This window comes from Aethalodelphis obliquidens, unplaced genomic scaffold (genome assembly GCF_003676395.1).
Source record: "Aethalodelphis obliquidens isolate GAN/ISIS:26980383/991018 unplaced genomic scaffold, ASM367639v1 scaffold12, whole genome shotgun sequence".
NCBI classification, from domain to species: Eukaryota; Metazoa; Chordata; class Mammalia; order Artiodactyla; family Delphinidae; genus Aethalodelphis; species Aethalodelphis obliquidens.
Window position 1 is genome coordinate 36,214,741 of NW_020837956.1, and position 27,836 is coordinate 36,242,576.

Genomic DNA, 27,836 nt, shown 5'->3' on the forward strand with positions numbered 1-27,836 from the left:
CACAGACCAGCTCCTCTGCCCACTTTGGACCCCTGCGTCTGCTTCAGCTCCTGACGCCTCGCTACTAGCCTCAGCAGGACTCAACCTGGCCAGGCACCACCCTCACCCCGTGCACCGGTGCCCACCCGCCAGCCTCCAGCTGGGCATCTGTATGCAGGTGATGTCCAGGCAAGGAGACCCAGACCCAGCTCCAACAGGGCCGGTGAAAGGAGACTGGACTAATAAAAGCAGCACCTTCGTCTGTTTTCTTTGGGGAGAAAAGCCCAGAGACCCACTCACTAATCTGTCTCCTGAGGCAGGGGCCCTGCCTGGGTCTCCTGTTCCACCCCAGTGAATGCCTTCACTGGGTGAACAGGGAAGATGAGAGAAGGAAGGATGGGGCAGTGGGAGTAACATCCCTCCGTCAGGAAGTCCACACCCCAGTGTCCAAACAAGAGAGGCAGGAAAGCCCCACCCACGGGATGCCGGGAGGAGAGAGTGCTCGGCTGGTGCCGCGGCATCTGTGCCGGCGTGAAACCAGCTGCACCCGGGGTGTGCGGGGGCCTGTGGGTCTGAGCTGCCAGCTCACATCTGGTGGGAGCCCCCAGATGGAACCGGCAACCTGGCATCTGCCCTCAGACACACCGGTCGTCATGCCGGGCACCCAGCGACCTCGGAAATTAAGGTGCTGACACTTCAGCAGAGCCCACATCCCTGGCCTCCGTGGGCGCTCACAGCACTGGGGGCGGGCAGGGCAGGGCTGAGGACTTAGAGCAGTCACTGTAGTAACTACTGGGCACCTGGGCGGGAAGGCGGAGGAGCTAAGGGGCCCCCGAGCCTCCTTCTCACCCCAGCGGCACCGGCCCCAGCACCGCACCGGACACTATTCTTAGCTCTAATCTCGTAACCACCCCAGGGAGGGAGGTGTGATTAACCAGCTTATGGGTGAGACTGGGGGGAGGCTAAGTGGCCTAGAGGGATCCGAGTGCACAGATCCAAGTCAAAGGCCTTTGTCCCACCCACCGACTGGTTCCTTCCTTCGGGACAGGACTGAACACTCAGCTCGAGAAGAGCAACACAGCAGAGCGGCTGGCTTCTCGGCGCCGCAGCCAGCTGGCTCAGTGCAGCCCGCAGGGCAATAGGGATCACAAGGGAGCAGTACAGAGTGCCTCTGGGCACAGGTGACAGGCACCGGCTCTGCCCAGGGTCAGGAAGGCCTGGGAAGGGATGGGATGTGTGAAACGGATACAAGGGGAAAGGTGGTGCAGGCAGAGGGCAAGGCCGAGCAAAGGCCCGGGGGCTGGATGCCACCTTCAGACGGTGCAGGCGCCCTGCGTTCACAGAGCCTCCCTCACACCCAAAGCTTGACGTGAGGCCGGGAGGGTAGCGGATTCAAACAGATGAAGGGCTCACAGGTCATGCTAATTACCTTGCACTTTGCCCCTTGTCTGACAGGAGAGCAGGCGGGGTTCAGCGCTCCAGGTTTGGGGTTCAGACCCAGTTAGGGCCTCGCCATGCAGGAGCACAGGAGGCTGGGGAGCCTCTGGGCGAGGAAGAGATTCCTGTGATCAGTCTGGGGAGACGGGAAGGGCAGCAAAGCGGGGGGCTGGAGAGAGACGACTGGGAAGAGGGAGGTGGGTGGGAAAAGGGGGCATCTGAACCCAAGCTGTCAGAGGTAACGATGCGGCTGAGGTCCCGGTGTGGCCATGGGAGGGGCTGCGTAGACAGGGCGAGCAGGGTAGGCTCAGCGCTGGGACCCCGTGCCTCTGGGAGGATGGGGTCTGCATAGCGGATGACAGGAGATGTGGGGGGAGAGGGAAGAGCTCAGCGGCAAGAGCCTCAGCGACCGGGGCCGCTTCTTAGCTAGAGGAGGGAGGACTCTATACCCATTTCCCACTTTGTCATCGGGGTGACAGCTGGAGCCAGCTGCAGGGTGCTGCGTCCTTGCACACCATGGTTTGGGGGCGGAGCAAAGTAAATTCACCTGGGAGAGGGGCACCAAGCGTCATGTGGGGCGTGGGCTGGGAGCACCGAGGGCCCCGACCACACTCACCCCTGCCCTGCTCAAGAGTGTCCTCTTCAAAGTGTGCCCCTTGCCCTCAGGGAGGCGCGGGAGAGGAGTGGAGGGCGATCGCGCCACCCACTCAGGCACTGGGAGGCTGCTGAGCTCCCAGGGCGATCCCCCGCCCTCCAAACCCCCCTCCAGGCCACATGGGCCCTCGGGGGCACAGGAGGGAGGCCGGGGAGATCAGGAGAGGCAGGCGGGAGGGGCCCTCCAGGACCCCAGACCGGAGGAGCAGGAGAGGAGAGGAGGGAGTTTGCCCCGCCCACTCGAGCCCAGGCAGCCTGCTGAGCCCCCAGGTGAGGTCCTCCGCCCTCTGAGACCGGGGTTGGGGGCTCGCCTGGGCCCCTTCTGTTCCTTGAGCCTAAGCCCCACCCCGCACAGCCCCCAGGGCCTTTTCCAGCCCTGGGGGTCCTAAGCATTGGCCCCGCCCACCCCCAAACCTCACCCTTGCTTAGGCCCCGCCCTCCACAGCCAAGGCCTTTCCATCCCCCCCCTTGTTTTTCCTTTCCCCCCTCCTCTATTTTACTACTGTGGTACTGATGTACCTTCTGGTTGTTGATTCATCTATATTTTTATTTTTACATTCTTTCTAACATATCTGTTAGTTTCCTAGTCTAATTTTAGTTTTTACTTTGTTATTTTTCTCTTTTTTTTTTTTTTTGCCACCCCACACAGCTTGCGGGATCTTGATTCGCAAGCCCAGGGTTGGGGGGAAGCTCCTGACGTGGGAGCTCCAAGTCCAAACCACAGAGAACCTCAGACCCCAGGGAATATTCACTGGACTGAGCTCTCACAGAGTTCCTCATCTCAGCACCAAGACCCAGCTCTACCCAACAGTCTACAAACTCCAGTGTTGGAAGCCTCAGGTCAAACAACCAGTAAAACAGGAGCACAATCCCACTCATAAAAAGAAAAAAAAATGAGACAGCAAAAAAAATATGTCACAGATGAAGGAGCAAGGTAAAAACCTACAAGACCAAATAAATGAAGAGGAAATAGGCAATCTACCTGAAAAAGAATTCAGAGTAACGACAGTAAAGATGATCCAGAATCTCGGCAATAGAATGGAAGCACAGATTGATAAACTACAAGAAATGTTTAACAAAGATCTAGAATAACTAAAGAACAAACAAACGGAGATGAACAACACAATAACTGAAATGAAAAATACATTAGAAGGAATCAATAACAGAATAACTGAGGCAGAAGAACGGATAAGTGACCTGGAAGACAAAATGGTGGAAATAACTGCTGAGGAGCAGAATAAAGAAAAAAGAATGAAAAGAATTGAAGACAATCTCAGAGACCTCTGGGACAACACGAAACACACCAACATTCGAATTATAGGGATCCCAGAGGAAGAAGAGAAAGAGAAAAGGTCTGAGAAAATATTTGAAGAGATTATAGTGGAAAAATTCCCTAACATGGGAAAGGAAATAGTCACCCAAGTCCAGGAAGAACAGAGAGTTCCATACAGGATAAACCCTAGGAAAAACACACCAAGACACATATTAATCAAACTAACAAAAATTAAATTCAAAGAAAAAATATTAAAGCGGCAAGGGAAAAACAAAAAATAACATACAAAGGAATCCCTATACGGTTATCAGCTGATTTTTCAGTGGAAACTCTGCAGGCCAGAAGGGAGTGGCAGGATATACTTAAAGTGATGAAAGAGAAAAACCTACAGCCAAGATTACTCTACCCAGCAAGGATCTCATTCAGATTCAATGGAAAAGTCAAAAGCTTTTCAGACAAACAAAAGCTAAGAGAATTCACATCACCAAACCAGCTTTACAACAAATGCTAAAGAAACTTCTCTAAGTGGGAAACACAACAGAAGAAAAATACCCACAGAAACAAACCCAAAGCAATTAAGAAAATGGTAATAGGAACATACATATTGATAATAACCTTGAATGTAAATGGATTAAATGTCCCAACCAAAAGACACAGACTGTCTGAATGGATACAAAAACAAGACCCATATATATGCTGTCTACAAGAGACACACTTCAGACCTAGGGACACATACAGCCTGAAAGTGAAGGGATGGAAAAAGATATTCCATGCAAATTGAAATCAAAAGAAAGCTAGAGTAGCAATACTTGTATCAGATAAAATAGACTTTAAAATAGACTGTTACAAGAGATAAGGAGGGACACTACGTAATGATCAAAGGATCAATCCAAGAAGAAGATATAACAATTATAAATGTTTATGCACCCAACATAGGAGCACCCCAATACATAAGGCAAATGTTAACAACCATGAAAGGAGAAATCGACACTGCACTTACACCAACGGACAGATCATCCAAACAGAAAATAAATAAGGAAACCCAAGCTTTAAATGACACAATAGACCAGATGGATCTAACTGATATTTATAGAACATTCCACCCCAAAGTGGCAGAATATACTTTCTTCTCAAGTGCACATGGGACATTCTCCAGGACAGATCACATCTTGGGTCACAAATCAAGCCTCTGAAAATTTAAGAAAACTGAAATCATATCAAACATCTTTTCTGACCACAACGCTATGAGATTGGAAATCAGTTACAGGAAAAAAACTAAAAAACATAAATACATGGAGGCTAAACAGTGCACTACTAAATAACCAAGAGATCAGTGAAGAAATCAAAGAAGAAATTAAAAAATACATGGAAACAGATGACAACGAAATCACGACAACCCAAAACCTACGGGACACAGCAAAAGCAGTTCTAAGAGGGAAGTTTACAGCAATTCAACTTCACCTCAAGAAACAAGAAAAATCTCAAATAAACAATCTAACCCTACACTGAAAACAACCAGAGAAAGAAGAACAGAGAAAACCCGAAGTCAGTAGAAGGAAAGAAATCATAAAGATCAGAGCAGAAATAAATGAAATAGAAATGAAGAAAACAATAGCAAAGATCAATAAAACTGAAAGCTGGTTCTTTGAGAAGATAAACAAAACTGATAAATCCTTAGCCAGACTCATCAAGGAAAAAAGGGAGAGGATGCAAATCAATAAAATTAGAAATGAAAAAGGAGAAATCACAACTGACACTGCAGGAATACAAAGGATTATAAGAGACTACTACAGACAACTATATGCCAATAAAATGGACAACCATGAAGAAGTGGACAAATTCTTGGAAAGGTACAATATTCCAAGACTGAACCAGGAAGAATTAGAAAATATAAACAGACCTATCACAAGTAATGAAATTGAAACCATAATTAAAAATCTTCCAACGAACAAAAGTCCAGGACCAGATGGCTTCACAGGTGAATTCTATCAATCATTTAGAGAAGAGCTAACACCTATCCTTCTCAAACGCTTCCAAAAAATTGCAGAGGGAGAAACACTCCCGTATTCATTCTACGAAGCCACCATCACCCTGATACCAAAACCAGAAAAAGATATCACAAAAAAGGAAAATTATAGACCAGTATCACTGATGAACATAGATGCAAAAATCCTGAACAGAATCAAACAGCACATTAAAAGGATCATACACTATGATCAAGTGGGATTTACCCCAGGGATGCAAAGATTCTTCAATATATGCAAACCAATCAATGTGATATACCACATTAACAAATTAAGGAATAAAAACCATGTGATCATCTCAATAGATGCAGAAAAAGCTTTTGACAAAATTTAACACCCATTTATCATAAAAACTCTCAAGAAAATGGGCATAGAGGGAACCTATCTCAACATAATAAAGGCTGTATATGACAAACCCACAGCAAGCATCATACTCAATGGTGAAAAACTGAAAGCATTTCCACTAGGATCAGAAACAAGACAAGGATGTCCACTCTCACCACTCTTATTCAACATAGTTTTGGAAGTCCTAGCCATGGCAATCAGAGAAGAAAAAGAAATAAAAGGAATATAAATTGGAAAAGAAGTAAAACTGTCACTATTTGCCGACAACATGATACTATACATAGAAAATCCTAAAGATGCCACCAGAAAACTACTAGAGCTAATCAATGAATCTGGTAAAGTTGCAGGATACAAAATTAATGCACAGAAATCTCTGGCATTCCTATACGCTAATAATGAAAAATCAGAAAGAGAAATTGAGGAAACACTCCCATTTACCACTGCAACAAAAAGAATAAAATACCTAGGAATAAACCTGCCTGAGGAGCCGAAAGACTTGTACTCTGATAACTATAAGACACTGATGAAAGGAATCAAAGATGACATAAACAAATGGAGAAATATATACCATGTTCTTGAATTGGAAGAATCAATATTGTGAAAATGGCTATACTACCCAAAGCAATCTACAGATTCAATGCAATCCCTATCAAACTACCAATGGCATTCTTCACAGAATTAGAACAAAAAATCTTACAATTCGTATGGAAACACAAAAGACCCCAAATAGCCAAAGCAATTTTGAGAAAGAAAAACGGAGCTGGAGGAATCAGGCTCTCCGACTTCAAACTATACCACAAAGCTTCAGTAATCAAGACAGTATGGCACTGGCACAAAAACAGAAGTATAGATCAGTGGTACAGGATATAATGATAAACCCACGCACATATGGTCACCTAATTTACGACAAAGGATGTAAGAACGTACAATGGAGAAAAGACAGCCTCATCAATAAGTGGTGCTGGGAAAACTGGACAGATACATGTAATAGAATGAAATTAGAACACTACCTAACACCATACACAAAAATAAACTCCAAATGGATTAAAGACTTAAATGTAAAACCAGACACTATAAAACCTTTAGAAGAAAACATAGGAAAAACACCCTTTGACATAAACCACAGCAAGATCTTTTTTGACCCCCCTCCTAGAGTAACAGAAATAAAAACAAAAATAACCAAATGGGACTTAATTAAACTTAAAAGCTTCTGCACAGCAAAGGAAATCATAAACAAGACAAAAAGACAACCCTCAGAATGGGAGAAAATATTTCAAATGAATCAACAGACAAAGGATTAATCTCCAAAATATACAAATAGCTCATGGAGCTCAATATCAAAAAAACAAACAATCCATTTAAAAAATGGGTGGAAGACCTAAATAGACATTTCACCAAGGAAGACATACAGATGGCCAAGAGGCACATGAAAAGATGCTCAACATCACTAATTATTAGAGAAATGCAAATCAAAACTATAATGAGGTATCACCTCACGCTGGTCAGAATGGCCATTATCAAACAAACTAGAAACAATAAATGCTGGAAAGGGTGTGGTGAAAAGGGAACCCTCTTGCACTGTTGGTAGGAATGTAAATTGATACAACCACTATGGAAAACAGTATGGAGGTTCCTTAAAAAACTAAAAATAGAACTACCATATGACCCAGCAATCCCACTGCTGGGCACACTGAGAAAACCATAATTCAAAAAGAGACATGCACCACAATGTTCATTGCAGCTCTATTTACAATAGCCAGGACATGGAACCAACCTAGATGTTCATCAACAGATGAATGGATGAAGAAGATGTGGCACATATATACAATGGAATATTACTCAGCCATAAAAAGAAACAAAATTGAGTTATTTGTAGTGAGGTGGATGGACCTAGAGTGAAGTAAGTGAGAAAGAAAAACAAATACCGTACGCTAACACATATATATGGAATCTTAAAAAAAAAAAATGTTACTGATGAACCTAGTTGCAGGGCAGAAATAAAGAGGTAGACATAGAGAACGGACTTGGTGACATGGGGTGGGAGGGCAAAGCTGAGGCGAAGTGAGAGTAGCATTGACATATACACACTGCCGAATGTAAAATAGTTGGCTGGTGGGAAGCAGCAGCATAGCACAGGGAGATCAGCTTGGTGCTTTGCGATGACCCAGAGGGGTGGGACAGGGAGGGTGGGAGGGAGGCTCTAGAGGGAGGGGATACGGGGACATGTGTGGGCATATGGCTGATTTGCTTTGTTGTGCAACAGAAACTAACACGGTATTGTGAAGCAATTATACTCCAGTAAAGATCTATTAAAAATAAATCAATAGGGCTTCCCTGGTGGCGCAGTGGTTGAGAGTCCGCCTGCCGATGCAGGGGACACGGGTTCGTGCCCCGGTCCGGGAAGATCCCACATGCCACGGAGCAGCTGGGCCCGTGAGCCATGGCCGCTGAGCCTGCGCGTCCGGAGCCTGTGCTCCACAACGGGAGAGGCCACAGCAGTGAGAGGCCCGCATACCACAAAAAAATAATAAAATAAATAAATTTTAAAAATAGTTTAAAGAAAAAGTCTGCCCCTTATATTCCTTTTTTTTTTTTTTTTGACCTTGCTGCATGGCTTGCAGGATCTTAGTTCCCTGACCAGGGATCAAACCCGGGCCCTCAGCAGTGAAAGTGCCGAGTCCTAACCACTGGACCGCCAGGGAATTCCCTGCCTCTTATATTCTGATTCGCTAATTCTCCTCAATGGACGCATCCCACAACCAAAGCACCCAGGCCAAATGACTTACCCACAAAAACCCGGCCAATTTAGGACAAGAAACCTAGATCACTGTAGGACCTGGGTGGTTCTTTCTGTCTCCAGGCCTCAGTTTCCTGACCCATCTCATGGGAGTGCTGGGCAGGCTGTCCCCCCAAAGCCCGGTCTTCCCTGTTCGTTCCGCTGAGCTGGGTCAAGTCCGTGCACACCGGCACGTGGTCAGGACCCCATAGAGTGGTAGAGGCCCCTCAGCTCTCCATCCTCACCTGCCCCCAGGCCCGTCTGGTCTCCAGGAACACTTACCCAAGGCCAAGTGGAGGCGGAGAGGGAGCAGGGATCAGAACCTCGGAGGCCGGTTCCACGTGCTGGCCTGGGCTGCTAGACCATGCCCTGCAAGAGAGGACAGACCAGTCATGTGGGGTGGGGACACCCCGGCTCAGAGCAACTGACTTTCTCCCCGGTCGGTTCCATGCAATCTACGCACATTTCCCCGTTATCTTCTCGTGATACTAGGTTCTCTCCCTCCACAGCAATGATCATGGTTTATATGCACTCACTGGAGCGGTCCTGAGGACAGGAACAGAGTAGCTCACCCACCCAGAAAGCCCAGGCCCCCACAGTGTGAGGGCCCCCGGGGCTCCCCTTGCTGCTGCAGACTGAGGGGCTGCAGCTCCCCCGAACTGACTGTGAGCTCCACAAGGGCAGGGAGGCGGCGTCTTTGTTTCTGTGCAGCAGGCTCCTGGCCCAGAGCCTGTATGCAGCAGGTGCTCAATAAATAATCCGTGTTTGACAAACGAGTGCCCCAAAATGCATCACACGGACATTACTGCAGGCAGAGTGCACTTTGCTCAGAGTTGAAATTCGACCCTGCTTCACCAATACAGAGCTTCATATGCCAGTTACATTATTTAAACTCACTGCTAGGATTCCAGACGTGGAGCAGAAAAGGCACACATCTTTCCACCAGAAATTCTCACTGGAGGTCACTTACAGATTTTATACATATACATACACACACATATATATCTATATGTAACATTTTTAATAGACTTTATTTTTTAGAGCAGTTTTATGTTCACGGCAAAACAGAGCAGAAAGCACAGAGATCCCACAGACCCCCTGTCCCCCAGACACAACTTTCCCCACGTTCAGCATCCCCTCCACACACCGGGGTGTACGTGTTACGATCGGTGGACCTACAATGGTACATATTATCACCCCAAATCCATAGTTCACACGAGAGTTCATTCTTGGTGTTTTACATTCTGTGGGTTCGGACAAATGTTTAATGTCCTGTATCCACCATTATAGTATCATACAGAGCAGTTTCACTGCCCTAAAATTCCTCTACGCTCGCCTCGTCTCATATTTTGAAAAGGCGCTTTCACGTCAATGATCTCAGCGAATCCATCTCACGACTCCGTGATCTCTGCTTTGACACTCAGGGAAATCAAGGTCCAGACAGGGTCAAGGGCCCTCCACAAGGTCACCCTCGTGAAAACAAGTAAAGCAGAGTCGGTGGCAGAATGTGCTAGAAGCATTGTGTCTGGTGGTCATTTTATCATCCCACCCTCCTAACAGCCCTGGCGGGGAAGGTCCATTCTAACCCCCGGTTTACAGAGGAGCAAACAGACTTGGGGACACTTGCCAAGGTCACACGCGGCTAAGTGGGACGCTCAAAATGCAAAGCCCTAAACCCACTTCTGCTCTTTCCAGATGCACTTGTTAGTTACAGGGGCTTATAGGAGGCATGAGAATGCAGGGGGAAGGCACCGCCTCAGGTTAGGGGGGCTTTTGCTTTCCCGGAGCTGGAGCAGGTGGGTCCCAGGGCTGCAGCCCTCCTGGGGGGACCCCGTCCTCCAGCCATACTGCACAATTAATACCTAGGGGCCTCGCCTGGCTGCAGGTCAGTCCGACATCCGGCCACAGAGGCCCCACCATTCCCAGCCTCGTGGGGGCAGCCCTGCAGGAACATGGAGCTCAGGGATCAGCTCAGGGATGGATGAAAGCATCCCTAGTCCACATGGACACCGTCCTGTCTCACCAGACACACCCCAGCTCTCATGGGGCAAGCTCTGTGCAGTGGGGAGAGCAGAGAGGTGCGCCTGTGCTGAGCGGCCCTGTCATCTCTGCCATCCTTAGTTTCCCCATCTGTGACAAGGCGGAGGGGCTGGATCCCTGGGAGGCTGGGCCAGCTCTGACACCAGGCTTCCTAGCAGGAGGGGCCCTCATTCCAGAGGCTTCTGGCTCCCAGGCTGCTTGGGAACACGCCATTAACTCAAATTGCAAATTTCCTCCTGGCTCTATCGCTAAGCCACAGGGGCTCCCCCGGCCACCAGCTTTCCTGTGACAGATAAAGATTACAGTCATTGCTCGAGATGGAATCGAGGAGCAGAAGTCATTATGCAGAAATAATTATGTTGAGTTATGTCTGGTTGCTCCTGATTTCTGCCTCACAATTGTCTTACAAATGGTCCTGCCTCTTCCTCTCCGGGACAGCAAACTGCGGAGGCCTGGGTGATTCAGACAGACCTCCTGGGCCCAATTGTACTGCTCCAAACTCCTCCTGCTGGGTGGGGCATCAGCATGGTGGGGCAAGGTTCTCTGTGACACCCTTTCCTTTCTCTGGGCACTTGGGACAGAGGAGAGGTGGAAGACAAGAGCCCTGGGGAGGGGGCACACTCACTGACTCACCCACATGCCCCACTGCATTGAACCCTCCTAGGAGGCCCTCTTCACCCATCACTTTCTCCTGGGGCCCTGCCTGACCTCTCAGCCCTTTGTCCACGTTAGGCCTAAGGCACCTCCCTCTCTTAGGTCTGGGGTCTCTGAGGAGTGACTCAGGCAGTGACTAGGATTGATTCATTCTTGTACTCCCAGCTCCTAGCACAGAGCAAGGCCTCGGGAGAACAGAGAGGGCTGGGTGGCCGGACTGCTTGGGCTCAAATCCTAGCTCTCCTATTCCCTAGCTGTGTGACCCTGGCCCATTATTTAACTTCTCTCTGCCTCAGTTTTCCAGGCTGTAAAATGGAGACGATGATAATCCGACCTAGTTCTCAAGCTCTTATAAAGATTAAATGAGCTAATGTACACACACACAAAAGACTTGCTCATAGGAAGAACGCACTAAATGTCAACACTGACTAAAAGAGCAGAGAGGTCTCAAAAACATTCTTGTAAGACTCTAAGCCAACTAGAAAGACACAAACTATCGAAACTGACTCAAGAAGAAATATGTCTGAAATAACCTATAACAAGGCAAGAGATTGAATTAATAATCAAAAAATTACTCACAAAGAAAAGCCCAGATGGTCTCACTGCTGAGTTCTGTACACACTTAAAGGATTAATAACAATTCTTCACAAACTCTTCCAGAAAACAGAAGAGGAGGGAACACTTCCCAACTGGTTCTATGAGGGTAGTACTACCCTGATACCAAAACCAGATAAAGTCTTCACAAGCGAAGAAAGCTACAGGCCAATGTCCTAATGGGCGTGGATGAAAAGAGAAACAAACCAACCCTCAACAAAATGCTAGCAGACCAAATCCAGCAACATAAAGGATAAAAAGAATTATGCATCACACCAAGTGGGATTTATCTCAGGAATGCAAGGTTGGTTTACCATCTGAAAATCAATTAAGGTAGTATATCATACAATAAAATAAAAAGCAAAATCACATGCTCGTCTCAATTGATGCAGAAAAAGCATCTGACAAATCCAACATCCCTTCATGATAAAAACACTCAAACTGGCATAGAAGGAAACTTCTTCGGTCTGACAAAGGGTAGTTGTGAAAAACTCACAGCCAACATCATACTTAATGGTGAAAAGACCAGATGCTTTTTCCCTAAGATCAGGAATGAGACAAGGATGCCCGCTCTTGCCACTTCTATTCAACATTATACGAGAGGTTGTAACCAGGACAACTAGGCAAGAAAAGGAATACAAGCCATCTGAATTGGCAAGAAGAAGTGAAATTATTTCTATTTGCAGATGACACGATCTTATATATAGAAAATCCTAAGGAATCCACAAAAAAAACCCCACCTAAATAGAATTAATAACATAAGTTAAGCAAGGTTGCTGGATACAAGATCAACATACAAAAATTAATTGTATTTCTGTACACTTGCGATGAAAAATCCGAACGCGAAATTAAGAAAACAATTCCATTAGCAACAGCATCACATATAGTTGTAAATGTACTAAAAACCATTGCGCTGTATACTTTCTAAGCGTGAATCGTATGGAACGTGGATTCTACCTCAATAAAGCTGTTTTTAAGAAAACAGAATCCAAGCCAGCGCTCTTGTACTTCTCTACCTCAGAGGACAGAACGGCAAAGGTGCAGGGAGACAAGCCACAGGGCTTCCCAGTGCTACAGCCCGGGGACCCAACGGGGCTCAGAGCTCGTCAGTGTGGCCGACCTTGAGAACCTGGCAGACTCAAGTCCAGGCTGAGCTGCAAAATTGCCTTGAAACACCCGCCTCTCCCCACAGCATGCACTCCAGAAACATGCTGAGTGCCTGCAATGTGTATTAGGTGCAGGGACACTGGCCCAACTTTTGAGGAGCCCACAGCCCAGTGGGGTACCCGCAGGCCTGTGCCAGATGTCAGGGGTGGGCAGCCAAACACAAGCTCTAAGGATGGCTCTGCATTCAAGGGGGTGATCTGGTCCACTGGCGGGGCAGGGAGGGCGGAGTCCCTCAGGATACACCCTCGGTCCAGGCTGAAAGAGCTCAGTTCCCGAAACCACACGTGCTGCCCCGCAGGGCGCTCACTGTGAATCGCCACCTAAGAAGCAGCAGTTCTAGGGCCATTTCTGGGGCCAGTTCCTCCTCTAGTTGCCCAGGCCTGGAGGGCTCAGTGCCCATCGTCCTTGCTGGCCAGCCCTTGGGAAAGGCAGCTACACAAGCTTTTTCCTGCCAGGGCTCGACGCCTCCTCTCGCCCAGCCACAGGCCTCCTGGGCTGCCCCTGATCTGCCCGCTCACACCAGGGTGGATGTGTGCTCAAGAGATGACAAATTATTTTAATATATCCTGAAGTCCAACTTAATTCAGCAGCAAAGTCCCGGTGGGAGAAAAATATAGTGGGTCTGGAGTCAAAGACGGATGGATTTTGGATTATGACTATTTCTGAGGTGACTGTGGTTTTAGGATGACTAATCCCCCCACAGTCCCCAGGTAATCAGGGCAGTGGCTCGCAGAATACTTTCACACAGACATTTGGCACAAGACAGAGGTATTTTCTTCTACTGCTCAATTCAAGAACTGAGTTAGAGGGGCTGCATGTCCTGCAGATGTCCCCAGGGGCGGGAAAGACCACAGAACATACCATGGAAGCCAAGACGTGCTGGTGAGACCACACAGGATGCAAGCTTCACAAAGGGGAGCAGGACTGTAAAGGACATCAACGCGATAGTGAGCTAAACCCTGAGCCCTGCGTGGCCACGACCAGTACCCAGCACTAGCCCTCCGGTCACCTGGGGCCCTGGCGGCTGGCCAGCTGCATTCCCAGCTTCCAGTGGGCACTCACAACGTCTTACTGTAGCTCCTGTGTCCACTCCCATTACTTGGGTATTTAAGCTCATGTCACTAAACAAAAGGAACCTACAATCTCCAACCGTTTTGAAAAACTGTCATATTTACTAAAGATGACTACACACACTCCATGAACCAGAAATTCAACTTCTTGATGTATTCCCGACAGAAAGTGGACCTATGTCCACCGAGAAGGCTCACAGCTGCACGACTTGTAAAAGTCCCTGGTGGAAGCTGTCCCTGTGTCTATCCATCATCAATGAATAAGAAACTGTAACGCGTTGGTACAGCGGAGGACCACAGAGCCATCAAAACGCACCTCAGTGACACATGACACATAGATGAAGCTCTAAGCACGACGCTGAGTGAGACAGGAAGACACAGAAGAGGACATGCTGTGCGAGTCCATCTACAAAACGGACGCGTGGTGATTGGCATCAAGCTAGCGGCTGTTCCTGGTGGGGGGCAATGACCAGAAATGGTCATGAGGGGGCTTCTGGGCGCTGGTGACACCGATTTGTTCATTTTGTGAAAACTGACCAAGCTGTCCACTTAATGCACGCAAGTTAAATTTCAGTAAAAAGTTCAAGAAAGGAAGCGAGGCACCCGCTGTCATTCCTGCATCCATCCCAGCCCACCTGGCAGATCTGGGGGCTTCCCGGGAGGCCCACCCAGGCTGAGGACTGGTGGTAACTGTTCTCATAGCCCATGGACATCTCCTAAGACAGGTCCACTTATGAAATGGTGGAAAGAGAGAGCTCTGAAGTCGGGCAGGCTGGGTTCAGGCCCTAACCTCCTCCAGGGGCCCCAGTTTCCCCATATCTGTCCAGGGAAGCTGCTAGAGATGTGAGTTTTCACAAAGTGAGACCCCTGTGGACCCAGCGCCTAGCCTGCACTTCCTGAAATGTCAGCCACCCATTTATTGGACAGAAATTTACTGATGAACTTCTGTATATGCCAGGCATCAGGGGTACTGAGTACTGACCAGCACCCCACTTCTCAGAGGGCTGGCTTTCCAGTAACAAGACCCCAAAAGAGAAAGTAAGTGCAGATCACAAACTGCTAGGAAAAAAATCAAATGAAGTGATCTGACAAAGATTATCAGGGGACTAGGGGTTAGGGCAATACCCTAGCTTGGATGCTCAGGGAAATCCTGAGTCAGGGACACACATGAGGAGGAAGGGACAGACTTAGGAAGACAGCTCAGAGCAGAGTGAACAGCAAGTGCAAAGGCCCTGAGGCAGGAGTGTGCTTGGCATTGTCAAGGAGCAGCAAGTGCAAAGGCCCTGAGGCAGGAGTGTGCTTGGCATTGTCAAGGAGCAGCAAGAAGGTGAGTGTGGCCAAAGCACGGCAAACAAGACCAGGGTTGGGGGTAAGAGATGCGGTCAGCAGTGAGCAAGGGCTCAGAGGACGGGGCAGGGAGTTCACATTTTTATTTTAAGCACAATTGTTGTAGAAGAGCTCTGGGAAACCAGAGAGTGCTACAAAAATACCAGGCATTGGGGAATGGGATTATAAGATTCCCTGGAACTGAGGGCAGCAAAAAGTGGGAACTTCTGGCGACCCTCCAGGCGTCCCCCAGTGGTGGGGGGTTGGGGATAGGGGCAGGTTACTTCTAAAGGTCCTGCACTTCCTTGAGACGTAACATTCGAGTTTGTTCACTCTTGATCCTCCGTGGGCAGGAAAGAACATAAAATGGCTCATTGCCCACTAATGAATTCCTAGAGCCTCCGGAGGCCCAGCCACTGCTCCCACTCGACAGGCTCCTGATGCCAAAGACCAGGGGCCATAAAAACCCTGCCTAGCGTTCTTCTCAGGCGGCGTCTGAGGCACCTCCTGTTCCCGACAGAGGAGGAAAAAGCAAACCTTTGCCAACAGAGAACAATGAGGCAGCCACAGGGGAAACACCGGTAGGCCCGGGGAAGGGGGAGCAAGAAATCCAAGCCCGAGCCGGCAATTTCTATTTGGGGGCACATTCTGCCCACAGATACGCCCACCGTCAGCTGTCAGTCTCGGCCAGAGAACGAGCCTCACGCTTTTGCAGTTGAGGGGACCCTAGAGACCCCAGGCTGGTGCCCGGAAGTGGCCAGGCCTCCCCCACCCCGGTGAGGCCACCTCACCTGCCGCGTACATGGACCCCCACCATGAATTCACTTGGGAGGAAAAGATTCCGCTGCAAAGAATAATAACAAAGAAAAACCACCCACGTTGTCCCACCCTTTCTCTCACTTTGCAGTTGAGCAGACAAACATCCCCGAGAGAAGGGTCTCACCCAGGATCACAGAGCCAGGCCCAAGCCCGACACGGTCCTGGAGGGGTGCAGGCGCTTTCAATCTGCTGCGCAGAGATGCGAAGATTCAGGCCCCTTCCAGGTGCTCAGACTGCATGTCACCTGTCCCCGCTGGTCACTTGTCCCGTGAGCTGGGCCACAGGCCTCTCTCTTAAATGTTCTGAGAATTTTACGAGTAACGATGTTGGAGAAGAGAGGGGAAGGGTTTCGAACGAGCTGTCAACATTGCTCTTTTCCTTGAAAGCCCGTGGGCAGGAGAGGACAGGAATGACGCGCCCCATGAACGGCAGCAAGGGCCACACCCGCGACCCCAGCCGACTTCATGACAGCGGGGCGACACACTGGATTCAGTCTCACCCCCACTTCATGGATGAGAACACTGAGGCCCGGAAGTTCAGGGTCTCTCCTGGAGCCACAGGGCCAGAGAAAGGAAGAGACTGTGGGCTTCTGACTCCCACTCAGGTCACTCAGGGGAGGTGTCAGCACTCCCAAAGGGGCTACTTGATGTCCAACCAGTTCTTCCCCCTCAGAACAGCTGTCCCTTCGAGGAAGGAGGCTCTCTGCCGGCCCGGGACGTGCCCGGTCTGGTCGCAGGCTTGAGGTGGGAGCTAGCTCCGGCCAGCCCACCTGCTTCTCTGCCCTGTGTGCCCCTATCCACTGACCCGACGGCCCATGAGTCGGCCGACCGTCCAGACACAGAGGGCACACAGACCCAGAGCCCTGCCCTCTTGGGGCTTAAGTTCTGGTTACATATGGTTCATGCCACACATTATAAGTCCTGAGGGGGGAGGGGGAGGGGTTTGCAATTCTACACAGGAGCCAAGGAAGGGGTCACCAGGTGACAGTGGCCATGCCTTGTAGACAGGCAGCCCGTGGCCTCTGTTCTCCGGCTGCAGGCCCAGGCGGGGTCCCTCACCATGGACGTCTGGAGTAAGTAATGAGGAGGAAAAAGAGCACGGGGGCGCCCTTACCGCACCTGCCATCCCAAAGTCCCCTCCCTTCACAGCCAGTGCGGCCACAGCTGGGCAACAAAGGACAGGAAGGCCGCTTCTCGACAAGGTGTCCCTGGGCCCACCCTGGATGCCCTGGACAGCAGGTACTAGAGCATCAGGAATGGGGGTGGGTACCAACCACCCCCTTCACATGGAAACGGCCCGAAGCGCATCAGATTTGGACTCTGACATGTCACCATGTGGCTCTGGGCAAGTCACCTGTCCTTTGTGACTGCTTCCACCCCGTGAGCTCCCGCAGGGGACTGCAAGGACCAGAGGAGGCGACACATTCACGTGGAGGCCCTTGAAGCTCCTAGCGTTTAAGGCTCTACCTCAGGACCACTGGGCACACTCACACACCGCCCCAGTCTCAGGATCATCACCCACCTGTAGATGGGGAAATGGAGGCTCAGAGACATTAAGCCATTTTCCCGAGGTCACACAGCCGGACGGTGCTATGCCAGCTGAGCCTGCCGGGCCCTGCAGGCCATATGACCTGCGCAGTGGAGGCTGCCAGAGACTACACCTTGCCTTCGAGGAGCGACAGATAAAGGAGCGGGGAAAGCGGCGCTAATTAAGCATTGAAGTGTAATTAAGCGAGACGTGCAAGGCAGCGCAGAGGGTAGTGAGGTGGGGTCTGTGCAGAGGGGCCCCTGGCCAGGCTGCCCGCAGAGCAGTCTCCTCAGGCCAGCCTCCAGATGCCTGCCCCGTGCCCTGACTGAAGCCCTGGTGGTCCCCCAGGCCCCAGCACTGAGCGTTTGAGGACTCTGACAATCCAGCCCCAGTCCAGGTACCCCTGGGGCCTCAGGTCGAGGATGTGGAAAATTCCGAGACTCCTTCCCACACAGCCTCCCCCCATTCCCGGGGCGCTGGGAGTCTGTGAGGCCTGCCTGGAAGCCACCTGGGGCTCCTGGCCCTGGAGACTGAGCGCTGGGAGGGCTGGGTCGTGTTCCTACATCTGTCGTGCACGGCGCCTGGAGGGCGGCGGAGCGGACCCTCAGTCGGCGTTTAACGAATGAATCGGCAACCAGGCGGCTCCGAGGAAGAGGAGATTCGAGATGAGGCTGCTGAGAGCGACACAGCCAGACCATGAGGGCTTTGAGCACTGGGGTCCAGGCCGCTTTTGGCAATACAGAGCCACGGTGGGCTCTTAAGCGGGGGATTAGGAGGAAGACCTGCGTGGCAGCCTGGGCAGGAAGGAAGGACAGCAGTGCCGAGGCTGGTGTCAGGGAGACCATCGGAGGAGTGGGGGTGAGCGACGCGGGCACTGACACTCGTGAATATCGGGGATTTTTACAGGTGACTGCGATCACGTGTGGCTTTCAGCTGGTCACACACAGAAATGGGAAACAACCCCGCCCCCCAAGACAGAACTCTAGTGCACTGTTGGCATTAATGTCCTAGTTGCCGGTCCACCCTGAAACCCCCAGGCCAGCTTGTTTTCCGGGCTGTGCTTCCCAAAGCAGGTAACCGGGAGGAAAAGCATAACTTCCTCACAAAGAAAGGAAAGCGCCTAGAGAGCATCTGGGCTCCCCTGAAACGCAGCAGCCTGCAAAGCAGCCCGCCAACGGGCAGCCAGGGCCGTGGAGCATGAAAGCAAGTTCTCCTGCGAAGCCACTTATTCAGCACAGAGCTCGCGCAGCCGATGCGCCGTATCCGCGATGAAGGGATAGTCATCTGAAAACACAAATAAATTATTCATTCCCCGCAAACGAGCAGCCTCTGGGCTCCTGCGGCAGCTGAAAGGCTCTGAGAATCCTATTAGCGACAGCGCTCAGCCGAGCAGACGCTGGATCCCGCCGCCGCCCGGTGTAGGCGGCTCTAGCCGGGAGCTGCCCACGCTGCGGTCCATTCCGCGTCCGCGGGTGAAAGAAGCCCGGCGCCACGTGGAGAATCACAGCCCTGCCGGCCTGACCTGGGCAGCACGGGGCCCCTGGGCAGAGCATTTACACCGGAGGACCGGGTCCCAAGGAACTGCCTTCCACACAGAGCCTCCCCAGGCCCCCACTCCGGGGTCTGCATCGCCCTACCACCACCCATCAGGACCTAAGCCTGGGGTCGGCCCGCTTGCTTGAATGCAGAGTCCCAGGCCCTGCCCCAGACACCCTCTGGGGCTCAGTCCGCAGCACCGCATTTCCCACACACGCTGGAGCTGAGGTCACCAGGAGAAAGTGCTGGGGTCCCCGAGTCATCCCCGGATCGACGGCAGCTCAGCCGGCCTCGCAGCCCTGGACAGCCCTAGGTCAGGTTCTGGGCCTCTCAGGGCCCCAGGTGCTCTGGGGGGCTCTTGGGAGGATGACAAGAAAGAACCTTTGCAAAGCAACTGTCACACATGGGTCTCTGCCCTCTCCGTGTCTGTATCTTTGATTCCAGCCTCTCAGCTCACTTCACAGCTGGGAAGAAAAGCCTCAGGGGTTTTGACTGCCAAGGCGGGGCTCCGCGCCACTATTTCCTCCGCCTGGAACACGCCCTCCGTCCCCACGGCCCCTTCCTCGGGGAGGACTCCCACCTCCCCGCAACGCCCCCCTCACTTTGAACGCACTTTGCCGGGGTGCCGCTCGGCGTCTGTAGCACAGGGGAGGGGCTGTGGACGGGACGCCCACAGGCGGGCACAGAGCCACGGGTCAGCGTGGCGGTGAAGCGGTGACAGCGTGAGAGGGGCGCCCGCGGCCCACGGCGCTCGTTCAGCTGAAAGCTGTCTCTCTGCAGACTTGTTGCACGTGATGTGAGCGCGCGGGCTCTGTCCCTCCATCCCCGTCCTTGCAACGAGGGGTCTTCGGCAAGAGCCACACTTCTCACCTCTCTCCTTGGCAGGGAGGAAGGAGGGGGCTTATCTGACCTGGCTAAAGAAACGACCTTCCAACCTCATTCCCCCAGCCCCGCTCCCGTCTCCCCTACTCTGTCCCGACAGCGGACGCCGGCAGTGGGTCTGCTGTCTGCCTACGACTGGGAAACATTTTTAAGGGTGAGAGCAAGTAGCAGGAAGCTGATTCTGGCCACAGAGCAAGCTTGCCAATCCGGAACTACCAGCAAAAATAGGGTGTGTGCGTGCGTGTGTGTGTGTGTGTGTGTGTGTGTGTGTGTGTGTGTGTCATTATAACTGGGGCGGGGGAGGGATCGGCAGTGGGGGAGTCATCTACTGGCACCTGATGGGTAAAGGCAAGGATGCTCGTAACACCCCAGTGCACAGGTCGCCCCACCACAAACAGTCATGCAGCCCAAGCTGTCCACAGTGCCGAGGGTGAGATCCTGACATAAACGCTGTCCCCTGTTGCTCATCACTTGGGTCCACCTCTCCACTGGTTTCAGAATCTAGTGGCCTGGGGTGTGCGGATGGAACCACACCTTCATTCTCAAATGCCAGGTCAAAGGTCCTGCAGGGCGCAGAGCCACTGCTCTGGAATCGTGGCGACCACAGCCACGTTTTACACTCACCCCACTCGGGGGCAGCGGGCAATGTTTTAGGAAGCCCAGCCCTCGGGGTAGTATGAGCCCCCATGAAGACCTGGGGGCTGCCTCTGTCCTGCACCAGCGGTGACCCAGGCCAACAAAGACGCCCAGGGGTTCCCACATTTGACCCTTCTCACAGGAGTGATGGGCTGGTCTCTGAGATGGAACAGAAGTCTCATTTATGCATCCTTTCACTCATTCAAAACACATTTAATTGAACACCTACTATGTGCCAGGCACTTTCCCAGGTGTTACCGATGCAACAGGGAACATGCGCAATTCTTGCTTTCAAGGAGCTCACTTAAGTGTCCCAGGAGATTATGGGGCAAAGTGACAAGTGCCATAAGGATAGTGAGTATAAAATTCGAGGGAGGCCGTGGTGAGATGTACAGCCCTACCTAAGGATCTGGGAAGGCTTCTTGGAGGAGGTGACATCTAAATGGCAACCTGAAGGATGACTAAGAGTTAGCCATGCAGAGAAAGAGGAAATGCAGAGGGGTGGGGTCTAGGGAGAAGCTTTTCCAAGGATTCCCAAGACGCTCCCTCACCCAGGCAGGGGCAGTTGACACACCACAGGGTGGTGGGCGGCTGCAGTCAGGACCCCCAGCTCCCAGGTTAAAGGGACCTGAGAGGATCAGGTGGGGAAGCCTTTGCCAGGAGCCCACAGGCTTGTGTCCAGCAGGGCTGGCCTGGGTGGAAGAAGCCCAGGGGCCAGTCATATTGAAGTCACAAACAGCAGACACACATCCACCCCCACCCAGACCACAGCAGTGGCCCTGCGTAAATACCCTCTGGCCTCCCGAGGAGGCAGGCTGACCTCTGCCGGCCTGCCCACCACCTTCTCACCATCCCCAGGGCGCAGGACCCTGGTGTCCCTAGAGCAAGCCAGCCTCGTGCACTTCCTGACTGAGAGCTGGATTTTTTTTTTTTTTTTAATTATAAATTTACTTTGGCAAAGGGAAACACAGCCCACAGTTTCACAACCAGCTCTGCCTACACCTCTTCGGTGCTGTAGACATTTGTGCAGTTAAAATTGTGCCAAGGTTTTCTGCAGTGATGACAACTCCTGTCTGGACCTCCAGGTAGACCCGGCGCAGGGAGCCCACCCTCCCTTACAAGAGGGCCCCCTGGCTCCCGGAAGCTTTGCCCAGAGGACGCACAGCCGGGCCTGCTCCGGACTCCAGCTCGGAGGCTGCAGTGCAGCCTGCGTGGACCAACCGGGAAGAGTCAGGATCCGCGTGTGCGCAGAAGCCTCCCACGTCTTTCCATTTTTTCTCAAACCTGCACGCTCATGAATGAATGAATCTGCACTAAACCAAAGTGCACAGCTTGCCTTTAACCCTGTTAAATTCGTCTTATGTTCCGCTCGTCCTTTCAACCTACCAGAGCTTCTGGAATTTCATAGCTCTCCAGTTTTGTACCCTCAGCCAATCTGATACACATGCCACATCTTATACAGCGGTGGCTGAAAACGCAGACGCGGTCGGCAACCACCATCCCATCACTCAAGGCGTCTGGGGGTCGGGTCATTCGGCTGCCTGTGAGGCCACCTAACCATTGATCTTCAGCGCCCGTCACCAGAGGCCCAGCTGCACCGTGCTTGAAGGGCTGGGCCCACAGCTGTCCTCTGATAGCCCAGCCCATCAAAAAGCAGGCGGAGTTGCGTGTCCTCACGTATGGCCACCCTCAGACCCGCCTCCCAGAGCCATCGACACCTCGCCTTCAAATTAACTCCCGCTGGGAAGCTGGGACTTCAGGTCTCATCTCTAGAATCGCTCGTTTGCTCGGGCGGACAATCACAGGCCTGTGGGCTGGAGACCCAAACACGCTTCCAGTGGAGGGAGCAGAGTGGTACGGGGGGCAGGTCACAGGGTCGCATCCAGTGCCAACTCCCCACTCCGTCCTGATGCCCCCGGGAGGGTGCCAGGGGCACGAGGACCACCTTCCATGGAATGAGAAGGCTGGGCTGAACCATGTCCAAGTCCAAAACTTCGTGACTCTCCATTCAAAGTTTACAAAAACTTTTGCTGTAGTTGTTGTTGTTTCGTTTTGTCTGTGGCCACGCGGCACGGCACGCGGGATCTTAGTTCCCGGACCAGAGATCGAACCCGCGCCCCCTGCATTGGAAGCGCGGAGTCTCAACCACTGGACCGCCAGGGAAGTCCCTACAAAAACTTTTTAATGACACAGGAAAATGGGCTGAAATGAGAGTAAATGGAAAAGGTGGGACGTGACACGAATGTTACATGACGTCAAGGAAAACATACCGCTATGTCTCTTCACCTCTCTGTAAATAAATACTGACCAGAAGAGATGGCCCCAAAGGTTAGCTGTGATTATCTCTGAACTGTCGGCCTGCAGATTATATTTGCTTTCTTCTTTTGATCATTACCCGCCTTTTTTACAATGAGCATTTAACGTATATAACCAGAGCAAAAATATTTTGAAGGACATGCTTCTCCACGACAGACGCCCAGAGGACAGCAAGCTCCCCTGGCCCCGCGCCCAGCGCCGTGCAGCGCCCTCCGCGGGACAGGAGGTAAAACTGACAGCTGCAACCACATCTCTCTGGCCCCTGTGGGCCTCGGAAATGTTAACGCTTCATGCAAACGAGTCCCACACCTCCCTTCAAGGCAGCCTTTTAAAAAAACCAAGCGTGAGACTATAGCTTCCTCCAGTTTGCCTTGGGCAAGGCAGCTGCAGAGTCTTGACACTAGAACATGCCAGAGAATTCCGACAGTTGAAGCCATCGTCAGGATCCTACTATGTCAGAAATCCCATCGAGAGCCCGAGTCCAAACAAGTTACCCCAAAAGGGCCAGTGTCATCCTGTCCTCTAACACCCAGGCTGACAGGAGGACACGAGCCTGGAAATTACCACCTTGCCTCAACTAAGGCCTTCAGTCCAAAGGGAAGAGGCCTTCCCAGCCCCATGCCTTCTGGCTCCGGCAGCCCTCCCTTCTCTGCACCTGCTTCAATGCCCCCCCCACCCCTGCTGCCTTCCCTGCCCCTCGGCAGCTCGTGCCCCCGGGACAACTCTGAATGTTCGTATATGTTTACGTGTTTACTTTTCCACACTGGGCCAGCAGTTCTCCAGGACAGAACTCCCTAAGAACCTGTGTGTCTCAGTGCCAAACCCAGCGCTTGGGTTGAATGGAAGACAGGAGAGAAGGAGAAAGCAGGTGGTTCTGTGTTTTGGTGAATAACCTTGGCCCCGGGCACCGCCCAAGGAGCTGCTCATCTGCTGGGGAGACACTCAATGTGAACAGAGAGGGAGGGAAGCTTCCGGGAGGGAGGACCTACGGGTGGGCTTGGAGGCAGACGGGGAGGAGTGGAGGGAACCGCGCCCAGGTGGGAGGGGGTCCTATGTGGCCAGGCACTCGGATGCCAGCCAGGTAGTGGGTGAGGCCACTTAACTATCCCGGAGTCCACAGATTGGGAGACAAACTTATCAGCAAGCAGTATGGCAGTGACCGTCCACACACCTGTCCAGGTGACGCACCTCTGGTCTAAAGCAATGGAAAAACAGAATAAATCCAGAGCGTCCAGCAACTCTGGACACACAAGGTACTTTAGTACCTTTAGTACCAAGGGCTTTAGCTGGGGCTCAGTTCAGCCACCTCCCACTCGGCCATTCAGGGTGGACTCGGCCCCCGCTGCCCAGCTTCCCTCACGCCTCTCGGCGGCGCCTTCTAGAAGGACCAAGCACTGAACAGCAGGGTGTTGGTTTAACCAATCGTCGTGCACGCCGAGGAGTGAAACAGTACAAAGCCTGCGAAGTCCGGCCACACAGGGTGATTTTAATAAACAGTAACATTTTTCAATAAGTTATGACGTTAGGTCACAACACAGTATGTAAAAAACAGAGTCCCGTCATGGTAAACTTGAATGAAACATGCATTTTGTGACATTCACGAGAGTAGGAACTCTAAGACAGTGTGATCCGGGGCGGCCCTGCCCGGTGAGGAGGGTTTATTTCCCCACTCAGACTTTTAAGGTTGCCCCAAATTGCTCTCCACTCTCCCCCACGGGCTCTGGCACTGGCTCGGCCTGTACCACCCTCCTCGGCAGTCGTCCCCATACTTTGCTCGCCTATCACCTTCTTAATGAGGTCTGCCATCGCGACTTACCTAAAACTGCGAGACGCCCGCCAGCTTGCCTCCACTCTCCATGACCCTGCTCGATCAATGCCTTCCCGTGGCGTGTAGCACCTGACACGTGATACGATTTACCCACCACATTTATTATTGGTCTCCCCCAAGAAGTGTGCACCTCTTGAGGCAGGAAGCTTGTCATTTTATTTTTCAGGTGGCTCCCCAGAGCCTAAAACAGTACCTGGCACATAGCAGGCACTCAATAAACACCTGTTGAATGAGGAACGAACACGTATAACTTTTGTAACAAGGAAACAATAATAGAATATTTAAATCCTTTTTCTTCTTCATCTAGGTCAGTCATATTTCTCCTTAATGCTAGACCTGGGTATTTTCATATGCTTTGTCGGCATTAAGAATGGGGTCTTTTTTTTTTTTTTTTTTAAGTCAAGCCCTTTAAGGTATAACTCACGTACTGTAAAATTCACTCATTTTAGGTATACGGTTCAGTGGGTTTTACAAATGTGTATGGCTGTGTAACCACCGACGTAATATTTTCAGCACAAGGATGGGATCTTTGAATATTATGATAATAAGTGGTCGTCGCTGATATGAATTTTTATCATCTCTCCAAGTACTCTTCTGATTATTTTACTAATTGATAGGTTTCCAGTTGATTCCTTCATATTTTACCAGATACAGAAGAAGGGCAGAAGGGCAGCCAGCACACGCTCAGTGCCCCGTGTGCATAAAGGGTTGTTGTAGAGACTTTTTTGGGGTTTCATTTTCTCCTCCAACTCTCAGAGGGAGGCACTGTCCCCACCGTACATGGGGCAGCTAACTCGTCCAAGGTCACCCGGTTGCTAAGAAGACGATCTGGGGCTTAAATCCAGGTCAATTCTGATTTCAGAATTCACGTTCGTCCCAACAAATAACGGTACAGTTAATGTGATCACCACCACCAAGGATGTAGCTGTAATTTGTGTTCTTATTTCTGCGTCTTGTCTGACAGCTTCGTCTTGAGTTTCCTAAATGATATGAAACAGGAGTGGGGGTCATTCCCAGTCTCTCTGCCGCTGTGCTTTACCCGGACGGCTGTGACACACAACTCTGGGCCTAAGAAAAGCCCCCAAGACCCCCTAAGACCAGCCCCAAGATGAGTTACAGGGTGTCCGGGCAGGAGAGGTTTCTCCTTTTTTTTTGTTTTTTTTTGTTTTTGCGGTACGCGGGCCTCTCACTGTTGTGGCCTCTCCCGTTGCGGAGCACAGGCTCCGGACGCGCAGGCTCAGCAGCCATGGCTCACGGGCCCAGCCACTCCGCGGCACGTGGGATCCTCCCGGACCGGGGCACGAACCCGTGTCCCCTGCATCGGCAGGCAGACTCTCAACCACTGCGCCACCAGGGAAGCCCAGGAGAGGTTTCTTGTCAATACGGTGCTGCCTGATGAATTCTACAGAGAACGAAACGTCGCTAAGTGAACAAAAACAGGCTTTCAAACAGTAGATGCGGGATGATCCCACGTATGAAATCATATCTGTAGGATTACGGATCTGTGCAAGAGCATCCCGGGGTAGGATGTACACCAAAGTGTTGCCTCTGTGCTGGGATTAAGGGTAGGAATTCTCTCCCCTCCCCACATTGCTTTGTTCGTCTATGATTTTCTCATTTTTCTTCTCCAAAGACAGCTAATTAGGGAAGATACCCCAGACCCCCTCTGGGCTCAGATCCCCCTGCAAAGACCACCCTTCTGCGGCCAGCCCATGGATTCTTCCATTGCACAGACATCAGCCTACCACCCCTCCCCCTCCCATCCCTCCAGTCCGTACTTTAAGGTGTCTATTCTGTGTGGCGAGTAGGCCAACGAAGCCCTGTCCCTTGGGCGTTCCCCCCAACCCATCCCGCCAGACAAGGTAACAGCAGACTGGTCCTCACCGGGGATGACGGGGTTAAGACACCATCTCTACGCCACTTGGTCGGGGGGAACGTCTGCCTGCCTCCTCTCTGTCCCAGCTCAGCTCCCAGGCCTTTCCAAGAGGCCGTCACGGAACCTCTCAGTCAAAAGCACTCTCTCCTTTCCACCCAACACCCCCATCTCCAGACCCCGCTCCTGCCTCACTTGGATCCCGTCACATGTTTCATCTCTGAACTAGATGCACCCATGTCTGTCTCCCTGCACGCTCCGAGGAGCCAGGCCTCACCCGCACCCAGCACGGGTCTGGCAGTCACGGGGCCCTGGGAAGGCCAGCTCAGTTCAAGCCGTGCCTCCGGTCCAGAGCGTCAGCCCCTCCGAGGGCAGGACAGGGCCCCATCTCTGCATCCTGTGCTCTATAAGACCTTGAAGAGACAGCAGTACATGAAGAGCAAGGGTACAAATGAACTTATTTACAAAACAGAAGTAGAGTCACAGATGCAGAAAACAAACATGGTTACCAAGGGATAAGCGGGGGAGGGATAAATTGGGAGATTGGGACTGACATATACACACTACTATATATAAAACAGATAACTAATAAGAACCTGCTGTATAGCACAGGGAACTCTACTCAACACTCTGTAGTGGCCTGTATGGGAAAAGAATCTTAAAAAAAAAAAAGAGTGGATATATGTATAACTGATTCACTTTGCTGTACATCTGAAACACAACATTGTAAAAAAAAAAAAAAATCTCAAAACAAAAACGTGAAGAGAAACAGCTCCCCAGGGCAACCTGTGAAGACCTCAAGAACCATCAGATGGGGGGCAACAGGCAATCCTGGAAGGTAGGTGCCGATATTGCAGTGAAAACAAAGACCAGAAGGGGATACACAGAGGAGAGGGAGCCTGCTTTGGGAAGCCACCATCCGTGATTTCTTTTTTTTTTTTTTGGCCTTTACTCTGCCAACTAGCTGATAGGTTGTTACATAACTCTTCTAATTAAAGTAAGTGTGTTACGCGGTCCGCTGTCCCCTGGGCTCCGGCGTTCTGCCCCAGTGACCTGAAGGTCGTGGCCCAGTGGCTCAGG

At 51.4% G+C, this 27,836-nt stretch overlaps 1 protein-coding gene across 2 annotated transcripts in view; it reads right to left on the reverse strand.

The window, feature by feature from the left end:
- The window catches only part of HPCAL1 (hippocalcin like 1), a 112,521-nt gene that overhangs the window by 24,207 nt on the left and 60,478 nt on the right, over positions 1 to 27,836 (reverse strand). Inside the window, exon 2 of one of the 2 annotated variants that reach the window (XM_027113822.1) lies at positions 8,771 to 8,857. The exons of the other annotated variant lie outside the window; for it this stretch is intronic. The gene's annotated coding sequence lies outside the window, so the exon portion shown is untranslated. The remainder of the gene's footprint in view (positions 1 to 8,770; positions 8,858 to 27,836) is intronic. 2 annotated transcript variants of the gene reach the window in all.